General features: G+C 43.4%; 26 non-coding genes across 26 annotated transcripts; all 26 read left to right on the forward strand.

Annotated features, from left to right (window-relative positions):
- Position 1: 1 nt before the first annotated feature.
- On the forward strand, positions 2-142 carry LOC125705568 (U4 spliceosomal RNA). The gene has a single exon (XR_007381680.1). It is a non-coding gene; the product is annotated as a U4 spliceosomal RNA (small nuclear RNA).
- Positions 143-366: 224 nt separating this feature from the next.
- LOC125705485 (U4 spliceosomal RNA) lies at positions 367-507 on the forward strand. The gene has a single exon (XR_007381597.1). It is a non-coding gene; the product is annotated as a U4 spliceosomal RNA (small nuclear RNA).
- A 224-nt stretch (positions 508-731) lies between these two features.
- On the forward strand, positions 732-872 carry LOC125705569 (U4 spliceosomal RNA). Its single transcript, XR_007381681.1, has one exon. It is a non-coding gene; the product is annotated as a U4 spliceosomal RNA (small nuclear RNA).
- Positions 873-1,096: 224 nt separating this feature from the next.
- Positions 1,097-1,237, forward strand: LOC125705570 (U4 spliceosomal RNA). Its single transcript, XR_007381682.1, has one exon. It is a non-coding gene; the product is annotated as a U4 spliceosomal RNA (small nuclear RNA).
- A 224-nt stretch (positions 1,238-1,461) lies between these two features.
- Positions 1,462-1,602, forward strand: LOC125705510 (U4 spliceosomal RNA). The gene has a single exon (XR_007381624.1). It is a non-coding gene; the product is annotated as a U4 spliceosomal RNA (small nuclear RNA).
- Positions 1,603-1,826: 224 nt separating this feature from the next.
- LOC125705571 (U4 spliceosomal RNA) lies at positions 1,827-1,967 on the forward strand. Its single transcript, XR_007381683.1, has one exon. It is a non-coding gene; the product is annotated as a U4 spliceosomal RNA (small nuclear RNA).
- A 224-nt stretch (positions 1,968-2,191) lies between these two features.
- Positions 2,192-2,332, forward strand: LOC125705384 (U4 spliceosomal RNA). Its single transcript, XR_007381499.1, has one exon. It is a non-coding gene; the product is annotated as a U4 spliceosomal RNA (small nuclear RNA).
- Positions 2,333-2,556: 224 nt separating this feature from the next.
- Positions 2,557-2,697, forward strand: LOC125705385 (U4 spliceosomal RNA). Its single transcript, XR_007381500.1, has one exon. It is a non-coding gene; the product is annotated as a U4 spliceosomal RNA (small nuclear RNA).
- A 224-nt stretch (positions 2,698-2,921) lies between these two features.
- LOC125705512 (U4 spliceosomal RNA) lies at positions 2,922-3,062 on the forward strand. The gene has a single exon (XR_007381627.1). It is a non-coding gene; the product is annotated as a U4 spliceosomal RNA (small nuclear RNA).
- Positions 3,063-3,286: 224 nt separating this feature from the next.
- Positions 3,287-3,427, forward strand: LOC125705386 (U4 spliceosomal RNA). The gene has a single exon (XR_007381501.1). It is a non-coding gene; the product is annotated as a U4 spliceosomal RNA (small nuclear RNA).
- A 224-nt stretch (positions 3,428-3,651) lies between these two features.
- LOC125705387 (U4 spliceosomal RNA) lies at positions 3,652-3,792 on the forward strand. Its single transcript, XR_007381502.1, has one exon. It is a non-coding gene; the product is annotated as a U4 spliceosomal RNA (small nuclear RNA).
- A 224-nt stretch (positions 3,793-4,016) lies between these two features.
- LOC125705388 (U4 spliceosomal RNA) lies at positions 4,017-4,157 on the forward strand. Its single transcript, XR_007381503.1, has one exon. It is a non-coding gene; the product is annotated as a U4 spliceosomal RNA (small nuclear RNA).
- A 224-nt stretch (positions 4,158-4,381) lies between these two features.
- Positions 4,382-4,522, forward strand: LOC125705390 (U4 spliceosomal RNA). Its single transcript, XR_007381505.1, has one exon. It is a non-coding gene; the product is annotated as a U4 spliceosomal RNA (small nuclear RNA).
- Positions 4,523-4,746: 224 nt separating this feature from the next.
- LOC125705481 (U4 spliceosomal RNA) lies at positions 4,747-4,887 on the forward strand. Its single transcript, XR_007381593.1, has one exon. It is a non-coding gene; the product is annotated as a U4 spliceosomal RNA (small nuclear RNA).
- A 224-nt stretch (positions 4,888-5,111) lies between these two features.
- Positions 5,112-5,252, forward strand: LOC125705491 (U4 spliceosomal RNA). The gene has a single exon (XR_007381603.1). It is a non-coding gene; the product is annotated as a U4 spliceosomal RNA (small nuclear RNA).
- A 224-nt stretch (positions 5,253-5,476) lies between these two features.
- LOC125705391 (U4 spliceosomal RNA) lies at positions 5,477-5,617 on the forward strand. The gene has a single exon (XR_007381506.1). It is a non-coding gene; the product is annotated as a U4 spliceosomal RNA (small nuclear RNA).
- A 224-nt stretch (positions 5,618-5,841) lies between these two features.
- On the forward strand, positions 5,842-5,982 carry LOC125705471 (U4 spliceosomal RNA). Its single transcript, XR_007381583.1, has one exon. It is a non-coding gene; the product is annotated as a U4 spliceosomal RNA (small nuclear RNA).
- A 361-nt stretch (positions 5,983-6,343) lies between these two features.
- On the forward strand, positions 6,344-6,484 carry LOC125705392 (U4 spliceosomal RNA). The gene has a single exon (XR_007381507.1). It is a non-coding gene; the product is annotated as a U4 spliceosomal RNA (small nuclear RNA).
- Positions 6,485-6,708: 224 nt separating this feature from the next.
- On the forward strand, positions 6,709-6,849 carry LOC125705393 (U4 spliceosomal RNA). The gene has a single exon (XR_007381508.1). It is a non-coding gene; the product is annotated as a U4 spliceosomal RNA (small nuclear RNA).
- A 224-nt stretch (positions 6,850-7,073) lies between these two features.
- LOC125705394 (U4 spliceosomal RNA) lies at positions 7,074-7,214 on the forward strand. The gene has a single exon (XR_007381509.1). It is a non-coding gene; the product is annotated as a U4 spliceosomal RNA (small nuclear RNA).
- A 224-nt stretch (positions 7,215-7,438) lies between these two features.
- LOC125705513 (U4 spliceosomal RNA) lies at positions 7,439-7,579 on the forward strand. The gene has a single exon (XR_007381628.1). It is a non-coding gene; the product is annotated as a U4 spliceosomal RNA (small nuclear RNA).
- Positions 7,580-7,803: 224 nt separating this feature from the next.
- Positions 7,804-7,944, forward strand: LOC125705395 (U4 spliceosomal RNA). Its single transcript, XR_007381510.1, has one exon. It is a non-coding gene; the product is annotated as a U4 spliceosomal RNA (small nuclear RNA).
- A 224-nt stretch (positions 7,945-8,168) lies between these two features.
- Positions 8,169-8,309, forward strand: LOC125705396 (U4 spliceosomal RNA). Its single transcript, XR_007381511.1, has one exon. It is a non-coding gene; the product is annotated as a U4 spliceosomal RNA (small nuclear RNA).
- A 224-nt stretch (positions 8,310-8,533) lies between these two features.
- Positions 8,534-8,674, forward strand: LOC125705397 (U4 spliceosomal RNA). Its single transcript, XR_007381512.1, has one exon. It is a non-coding gene; the product is annotated as a U4 spliceosomal RNA (small nuclear RNA).
- Positions 8,675-8,898: 224 nt separating this feature from the next.
- LOC125705398 (U4 spliceosomal RNA) lies at positions 8,899-9,039 on the forward strand. Its single transcript, XR_007381513.1, has one exon. It is a non-coding gene; the product is annotated as a U4 spliceosomal RNA (small nuclear RNA).
- Positions 9,040-9,263: 224 nt separating this feature from the next.
- LOC125705399 (U4 spliceosomal RNA) lies at positions 9,264-9,404 on the forward strand. Its single transcript, XR_007381514.1, has one exon. It is a non-coding gene; the product is annotated as a U4 spliceosomal RNA (small nuclear RNA).
- Positions 9,405-9,540: the final 136 nt, after the last annotated feature.

Raw genomic sequence — 9,540 nt, forward strand, 5'->3', positions numbered from 1 at the left:
TATCTTTGCGCAGTGGCAAGATCGTAGCCCATGAGGTTTAACCGAGGCGCGATTATTGCTGGTTGAAAACTTAACCCAATACCCCGCCGCGACAACTTGAAATATAGTTGGCTTTGGCAATTTTTGATGGTCTTTCCAGAGACCCATTAATTAGCGTTTAAACAACAGATTGTTATTGCTTTTCAACCCATCTTATTATGTGGTGGGAAAACACCAATTGATGCTTGTATTTCTATAATGACCGCGAAAGTGAGCTTTTCCCTTGGTTGTTCATGTATCTGCCTCATTCCACAGTTAAATGTGGCACACCGTCATCGAATAAACGATCTGCGCCAGTGGGCACGCAGTCTTTGGTCAGCTGATGGTATCTTTGCGCAGTGGCAAGATCGTAGCCCATGAGGTTTAACCGAGGCGCGATTATTGCTGGTTGAAAACTTAACCCAATACCCCGCCGCGACAACTTGAAATATAGTTGGATTTGGCAATTTTTGATGGTCTTTCCAGAGACCCATTAATTAGCGTTTAAACAACAGATTGTTATTGCTTTTCAACCCATCTTATTATGTGGTGGGAAAACACCAATTGACGCTTGTATTTCTATAAAGACCGGGAAAGTGAGCTTTTCCCTTGGTTGTTCTTGTATCTGCCTCATTCCACAGCTAAATGTGGCACACCATCATCGAATAAACGATCTGCGCCAGTCGGCACGCAGTCTTTGGTCAGCTGATGGTATCTTTGCGCAGTGGCAAGATCGTAGCCCATGAGGTTTAACCGAGGCGCGATTATTGCTGGTTGAAAACTTAACCCAATACCCCGCCGCGACAACTTGAAATATAGTTGGCTTTGGCAATTTTTGATGGTCTTTCCAGAGACCCATTAATTAGCGTTTAAACAACAGATTGTTATTGCTTTTCCGTCTATCTTATTATGTGGTGGGAAAACACCAATTGACGCTTGTATTTCTATAAAGACCGCGAAAGTGAGCTTTTTCCCTGGTTATTCTTGTACCTGTCTAATTCCGCAGTTAAATGTGACACACCGTCATCGAATAAACGATCTGCGCCAGTGGGCACGCAGTCTTTGGTCAGCTGATGGTATCTTTGCGCAGTGGCAAGATCGTAGCCCATGAGGTTTAACCGAGGCGCGATTATTGCTGGTTGAAAACTTAACCCAATACCCCGCCGCGACAACTTGAAATATAGTTGGCTTTGGCAATTTTTGATGGTCTTTCCAGAGACCCATTAATTAGCGTTTAAACAACAGATTGTTATTGCTTTTCCGTCTATCTTATTATGTGGTGGGAAAACACCAATTGACGCTTGTATTTCTATAAAGACCGCGAAAGTGAGCTTTTCCCCTGGTTATTCTTGTACCTGTCTAATTCCGCAGTTAAATGTGACACACCGTCATCGAATAAACGATCTGCGCCAGTCGGCACGCAGTCTTTGGTCAGCTGATGGTATCTTTGCGCAGTGGCAAGATCGTAGCCCATGAGGTTTAACCGTGGCGCGATTATTGCTGGTTGAAAACTTAACCCAATACCCCGCCGCGACAACTTGAAATATAGTTGGATTTGGCAATTTTTGATGGTCTTTCCAGAGACCCATTAATTAGCGTTTAAACAACAGATTGTTATTGCTTTTCAACCCATCTTATTATGTGGTGGGAAAACACCAATTGATGCTTGTATTTTTATAAAGACCGGGAAAGTGAGCTTTTCCCTTGGTTGTTCATGTATCTGCCTCATTCCACAGTTAAATGTGGCACACCGTCATCGAATAAACGATCTGCGCCAGTCGGCACGCAGTCTTTGGTCAGCTGATGGTATCTTTGCGCAGTGGCAAGATCGTAGCCCATGAGGTTTAACCGAGGCGCGATTATTGCTGGTTGAAAACTTAACCCAATACCCCGCCGCGACAACTTGAAATATAGTTGGCTTTGGCAATTTTTGATGGTCTTTCCAGAGACCCATTAATTAGCGTTTAAACAACAGATTGTTATTGCTTTTCAACCCATCTTATTATGTGGTGGGAAAACACCAATTGATGCTTGTATTTCTATAATGACCGCGAAAGTGAGCTTTTCCCTTGGTTGTTCATGTATCTGCCTCATTCCACAGTTAAATGTGGCACACCGTCATCGAATAAACGATCTGCGCCAGTGGGCACGCAGTCTTTGGTCAGCTGATGGTATCTTTGCGCAGTGGCAAGATCGTAGCCCATGAGGTTTAACCGAGGCGCGATTATTGCTGGTTGAAAACTTAACCCAATACCCCGCCGCGACAACTTGAAATATAGTTGGCTTTGGCAATTTTTGATGGTCTTTCCAGAGACCCATTAATTAGCGTTTAAACAACAGATTGTTATTGCTTTTCAACCCATCTTATTATGTGGTGGGAAAACACCAATTGACGCTTGTATTTCTATAAAGACCGGGAAAGTGAGCTTTTCCCTTGGTTGTTCTTGTATCTGCCTCATTCCACAGCTAAATGTGGCACACCATCATCGAATAAACGATCTGCGCCAGTCGGCACGCAGTCTTTGGTCAGCTGATGGTATCTTTGCGCAGTGGCAAGATCGTAGCCCATGAGGTTTAACCGAGGCGCGATTATTGCTGGTTGAAAACTTAACCCAATACCCCGCCGCGACAACTTGAAATATAGTTGGCTTTGGCAATTTTTGATGGTCTTTCCAGAGACCCATTAATTAGCGTTTAAACAACAGATTGTTATTGCTTTTCCGTCTATCTTATTATGTGGTGGGAAAACACCAATTGACGCTTGTATTTCTATAAAGACCGCGAAAGTGAGCTTTTCCCCTGGTTATTCTTGTACCTGTCTAATTCCGCAGTTAAATGTGACACACCGTCATCGAATAAACGATCTGCGCCAGTCGGCACGCAGTCTTTGGTCAGCTGATGGTATCTTTGCGCAGTGGCAAGATCGTAGCCCATGAGGTTTAACCGTGGCGCGATTATTGCTGGTTGAAAACTTAACCCAATACCCCGCCGCGACAACTTGAAATATAGTTGGATTTGGCAATTTTTGATGGTCTTTCCAGAGACCCATTAATTAGCGTTTAAACAACAGATTGTTATTGCTTTTCAACCCATCTTATTATGTGGTGGGAAAACACCAATTGATGCTTGTATTTTTATAAAGACCGGGAAAGTGAGCTTTTCCCTTGGTTGTTCATGTATCTGCCTCATTCCACAGTTAAATGTGGCACACCGTCATCGAATAAACGATCTGCGCCAGTCGGCACGCAGTCTTTGGTCAGCTGATGGTATCTTTGCGCAGTGGCAAGATCGTAGCCCATGAGGTTTAACCGAGGCGCGATTATTGCTGGTTGAAAACTTAACCCAATACCCCGCCGCGACAACTTGAAATATAGTTGGCTTTGGCAATTTTTGATGGTCTTTCCAGAGACCCATTAATTAGCGTTTAAACAACAGATTGTTATTGCTTTTCAACCCATCTTATTATGTGGTGGGAAAACACCAATTGATGCTTGTATTTTTATAAAGACCGGGAAAGTGAGCTTTTCCCTTGGTTGTTCATGTATCTGCCTCATTCCACAGTTAAATGTGGCACACCGTCATCGAATAAACGATCTGCGCCAGTCGGCACGCAGTCTTTGGTCAGCTGATGGTATCTTTGCGCAGTGGCAAGATCGTAGCCCATGAGGTTTAACCGAGGCGCGATTATTGCTGGTTGAAAACTTAACCCAATACCCCGCCGCGACAACTTGAAATATAGTTGGCTTTGGCAATTTTTGATGGTCTTTCCAGAGACCCATTAATTAGCGTTTAAACAACAGATTGTTATTGCTTTTCAACCCATCTTATTATGTGGTGGGAAAACACTAATTGATGCTTGTATTTTTATAAAGACCGGGAAAGTGAGCTTTTCCCTTGGTTGTTCATGTATCTGCCTCATTCCACAGTTAAATGTGGCACACCGTCATCGAATAAACGATCTGCGCCAGTCGGCACGCAGTCTTTGGTCAGCTGATGGTATCTTTGCGCAGTGGCAAGATCGTAGCCCATGAGGTTTAACCGAGGCGCGATTATTGCTGGTTGAAAACTTAACCCAATACCCCGCCGCGACAACTTGAAATATAGTTGGCTTTGGCAATTTTTGATGGTCTTTCCAGAGACCCATTAATTAGCGTTTAAACAACAGATTGTTATTGCTTTTCAACCCATCTTATTATGTGGTGGGAAAACACCAATTGATGCTTGTATTTTTATAAAGACCGGGAAAGTGAGCTTTTCCCTTGGTTGTTCATGTATCTGCCTCATTCCACAGTTAAATGTGGCACACCGTCATCGAATAAACGATCTGCGCCAGTCGGCACGCAGTCTTTGGTCAGCTGATGGTATCTTTGCGCAGTGGCAAGATCGTAGCCCATGAGGTTTAACCGAGGCGCGATTATTGCTGGTTGAAAACTTAACCCAATACCCCGCCGCGACAACTTGAAATATAGTTGGCTTTGGCAATTTTTGATGGTCTTTCCAGAGACCCATTAATTAGCGTTTAAACAACAGATTGTTATTGCTTTTCAACCCATCTTATTATGTGGTGGGAAAACACCAATTGATGCTTGTATTTTTATAAAGACCGGGAAAGTGAGCTTTTCCCTTGGTTGTTCTTGTATCTGCCTCATTCCACAGTTAAATGTGGCACACCGTCATCGAATAAACGATCTGCGCCAGTCGGCACGCAGTCTTTGGTCAGCTGATGGTATCTTTGCGCAGTGGCAAGATCGTAGCCCATGAGGTTTAACCGAGGCGTGATTATTGCTGGTTGAAAACTTAACCCAATACCCCGCCGCGACAACTTGAAATATAGTTGGCTTTGGCAATTTTTGATGGTCTTTCCAGAGACCCATTAATTAGCGTTTAAACAACAGATTGTTATTGCTTTTCAACCCATCTTATTATGTGGTGGGAAAACACCAATTGACGCTTTTATTTCTATAAAGACCGGGAAAGTGAGCTTTTCTCCTGGTTGTTCTTGTATCTGTCTAATTCCGCAGTTAAATGTGGCACACCATCATCGAATAAACGATCTGCGCCAGTCGGCAAGCAGTCTTTGGTCAGCTGATGGTATCTTTGCACAGTGGCAAGATCGTAGCCCATGAGGTTTAACCGAGGCGCGATTATTGCTGGTTGAAAACTTAACCCAATACCCCGCCGCGACAACTTGAAATATAGTTGGCTTTGGCAATTTTTGATGGTCTTTCCAGAGACCCATTCATTAGCGTTTAAACAACAGATTGTTATTGCTTTTCAACCCATCTTATTATGTGGTGGGAAAACACCAATTGACGCTTGTATTTTTATAAAGACCGGGAAAGTGAGCTTTTCCCTTGGTTGTTCTTGTATCTGCCTCATTCCACAGTTAAATGTGGCACACCGTCATCGAATAAACGATCTGCGCCAGTCGGCACGCAGTCTTTGGTCAGCTGATGGTATCTTTGCGCAGTGGCAAGATCGTAGCCCATGAGGTTTAACCGAGGCGCGATTATTGCTGGTTGAAAACTTAACCCAATACCCCGCCGCGACAACTTGAAATATAGTTGGCTTTGGCAATTTTTGATGGTCTTTCCAGAGACCCATTAATTAGCGTTTAAACAACAGATTGTTATTGCTTTTCAACCCATCTTATTATGTGGTGGGAAAACACCAATTGATGCTTGTATTTTTATAAAGACCGGGAAAGTGAGCTTTTCCCTTGGTTGTTCTTGTATCTGCCTCATTCCACAGTTAAATGTGGCACACCGTCATCGAATAAACGATCTGCGCCAGTCGGCACGCAGTCTTTGGTCAGCTGATGGTATCTTTGCGCAGTGGCAAGATCGTAGCCCATGAGGTTTAACCGAGGCGCGATTATTGCTGGTTGAAAACTTAACCCAATACCCCGCCGCGACAACTTGAAATATAGTTGGCTTTGGCAATTTTTGATGGTCTTCCCAGAGACCCATTAATTAGCGTTTAAACAACAGATTGTTATTGCTTTTCAACCCATCTTATTATGTGGTGGGAAAACACCAATTGATGCTTGTATTTTTTTAAAGACCGGGAAAGTGAGCTTTTCCCTTGGTTGTTCTTGTATCTGCCTCATTCCACAGTTAAACAACAGATTGTTATTGCTTTTCAATCCATCTTATTATGTGGTGGGAAAGCACCAATTGCCGCTTGTATTTCTATAAAGACCGGGAAAGTGAGCTTTTCTCCTGGTTGTTCTTGTATCTGTCTAATTCCGCAGTTAAATGTGGCACACCATCATCGAATAAACGATCTGCGCTAGTCGGCAAGCAGTCTTTGGTCAGCTGATGGTATCTTTGCGCAGTGGCAAGATCGTAGCCCATGAGGTTTAACCGAGGCGCGATTATTGCTGGTTGAAAACTTAACCCAATACCCCGCCGCGACAACTTGAAATATAGTTGGCTTTGGCAATTTTTGATGGTCTTTCCAGAGACCCATTCATTAGCGTTTAAACAACAGATTGTTATTGCTTTTCAACCCATCTTATTATGTGGTGGGAAAACACCAATTGACGCTTGTATTTTTATAATGACCGGGAAAGTGAGCTTTTCCCTTGGTTGTTCTTGTATCTGCCTCATTCCACAGTTAGATGTGGCACACCGTCATCGAATAAACGATCTGCGCCAGTCGGCACGCAGTCTTTGGTCAGCTGATGGTATCTTTGCGCAGTGGCAAGATCGTAGCCCATGAGGTTTAACCGAGGCGCGATTATTGCTGGTTGAAAACTTAACCCAATACCCCGCCGCGACAACTTGAAATATAGTTGGCTTTGGCAATTTTTGATGGTCTTTCCAGAGACCCATTAATTAGCGTTTAAACAACAGATTGTTATTGCTTTTCAACCCATCTTATTATGTGGTGGGAAAACACCAATTGATGCTTGTATTTTTATAAAGACCGGGAAAGTGAGCTTTTCCCTTGGTTGTTCATGTATCTGCCTCATTCCACAGTTAAATGTGGCACACCGTCATCGAATAAACGATCTGCGCCAGTCGGCACGCAGTCTTTGGTCAGCTGATGGTATCTTTGCGCAGTGGCAAGATCGTAGCCCATGAGGTTTAACCGAGGCGCGATTATTGCTGGTTGAAAACTTAACCCAATACCCCGCCGCGACAACTTGAAATATAGTTGGCTTTGGCAATTTTTGATGGTCTTTCCAGAGACCCATTAATTAGCGTTTAAACAACAGATTGTTATTGCTTTTCCGTCTATCTTATTATGTGGTGGGAAAACACCAATTGACGCTTGTATTTCTATAAAGACCGCGAAAGTGAGCTTTTCCCCTGGTTATTCTTGTACCTGTCTAATTCCGCAGTTAAATGTGACACACCGTCATCGAATAAACGATCTGCGCCAGTCGGCACGCAGTCTTTGGTCAGCTGATGGTATCTTTGCGCAGTGGCAAGATCGTAGCCCATGAGGTTTAACCGTGGCGCGATTATTGCTGGTTGAAAACTTAACCCAATACCCCGCCGCGACAACTTGAAATATAGTTGGATTTGGCAATTTTTGATGGTCTTTCCAGAGACCCATTCATTAGCGTTTAAACAACAGATTGTTATTGCTTTTCAACCCATCTTATTATGTGGTGGGAAAACACCAATCGATGCTTGTATTTTTATAAAGACCGGGAAAGTGAGCTTTTCCCTTGGTTGTTCATGTATCTGCCTCATTCCACAGTTAAATGTGGCACACCGTCATCGAATAAACGATCTGCGCCAGTCGGCACGCAGTCTTTGGTCAGCTGATGGTATCTTTGCGCAGTGGCAAGATCGTAGCCCATGAGGTTTAACCGAGGCGCGATTATTGCTGGTTGAAAACTTAACCCAATACCCCGCCGCGACAACTTGAAATATAGTTGGCTTTGGCAATTTTTGATGGTCTTTCCAGAGACCCATTAATTAGCGTTTAAACAACAGATTGTTATTGCTTTTCAACCCATCTTATTATGTGGTGGGAAAACACCAATTGATGCTTGTATTTTTATAAAGACCGGGAAAGTGAGCTTTTCCCTTGGTTGTTCATGTATCTGCCTCATTCCACAGTTAAATGTGGCACACCGTCATCGAATAAACGATCTGCGCCAGTCGGCACGCAGTCTTTGGTCAGCTGATGGTATCTTTGCGCAGTGGCAAGATCGTAGCCCATGAGGTTTAACCGAGGCGCGATTATTGCTGGTTGAAAACTTAACCCAATACCCCGCCGCGACAACTTGAAATATAGTTGGCTTTGGCAATTTTTGATGGTCTTTCCAGAGACCCATTAATTAGCGTTTAAACAACAGATTGTTATTGCTTTTCAACCCATCTTATTATGTGGTGGGAAAACACTAATTGATGCTTGTATTTTTATAAAGACCGGGAAAGTGAGCTTTTCCCTTGGTTGTTCATGTATCTGCCTCATTCCACAGTTAAATGTGGCACACCGTCATCGAATAAACGATCTGCGCCAGTCGGCACGCAGTCTTTGGTCAGCTGATGGTATCTTTGCGCAGTGGCAAGATCGTAGCCCATGAGGTTTAACCGAGGCGCGATTATTGCTGGTTGAAAACTTAACCCAATACCCCGCCGCGACAACTTGAAATATAGTTGGCTTTGGCAATTTTTGATGGTCTTTCCAGAGACCCATTAATTAGCGTTTAAACAACAGATTGTTATTGCTTTTCAACCCATCTTATTATGTGGTGGGAAAACACCAATTGACGCTTGTATTTCTATAATGACCGCGAAAGTGAGCTTTTCCCCTGGTTATTCTTGTATCTGTCTAATTCCGCAGCTAAATGTAGCACACCATCATCGAATAAACAATCTTCGCCAGTCGGCACGCAGTCTTTGGTCAGCTGATGGTATCTTTGCGCAGTGGCAAGATCGTAGCCCATGAGGTTTAACCGAGGCGCGATTATTGCTGGTTGAAAACTTAACCCAATACCCCGCCGCGACAACTTGAAATATAGTTGGCTTTGGCAATTTTTGATGGTCTTTCCAGAGACCCATTAATTAGCGTTTAAACAACAGATTGTTATTGCTTTTCAACCCATCTTATTATGTGGTGGGAAAACACCAATTGATGCTTGTATTTTTATAAAGACCGGGAAAGTGAGCTTTTCCCTTGGTTGTTCTTGTATCTGCCTCATTCCACAGTTAAATGTGGCACACCGTCATTGAATAAACGATCTGCGCCAGTCGGCACGCAGTCTTTGGTCAGCTGATGGTATCTTTGCGCAGTGGCAAGATCGTAGCCCATGAGGTTTAACCGAGGCGCGATTATTGCTGGTTGAAAACTTAACCCAATACCCCGCCGCGACAACTTGAAATATAGTTGGCTTTGGCAATTTTTGATGGTCTTTCCAGAGACCCATTAATTAGCGTTTAAACAACAGATTGTTATTGCTTTTCAACCCATCTTATTATGTGGTGGGAAAACACCAATTGATGCTTGTATTTTTATAAAGACCGGGAAAGTGAGCTTTTCCCTTGGTTGTTCTTGTAT

Source organism: Brienomyrus brachyistius, chromosome 12 (genome assembly GCF_023856365.1).
Source record: "Brienomyrus brachyistius isolate T26 chromosome 12, BBRACH_0.4, whole genome shotgun sequence".
In the NCBI taxonomy this organism is placed as follows: Eukaryota; Metazoa; Chordata; class Actinopteri; order Osteoglossiformes; family Mormyridae; genus Brienomyrus; species Brienomyrus brachyistius.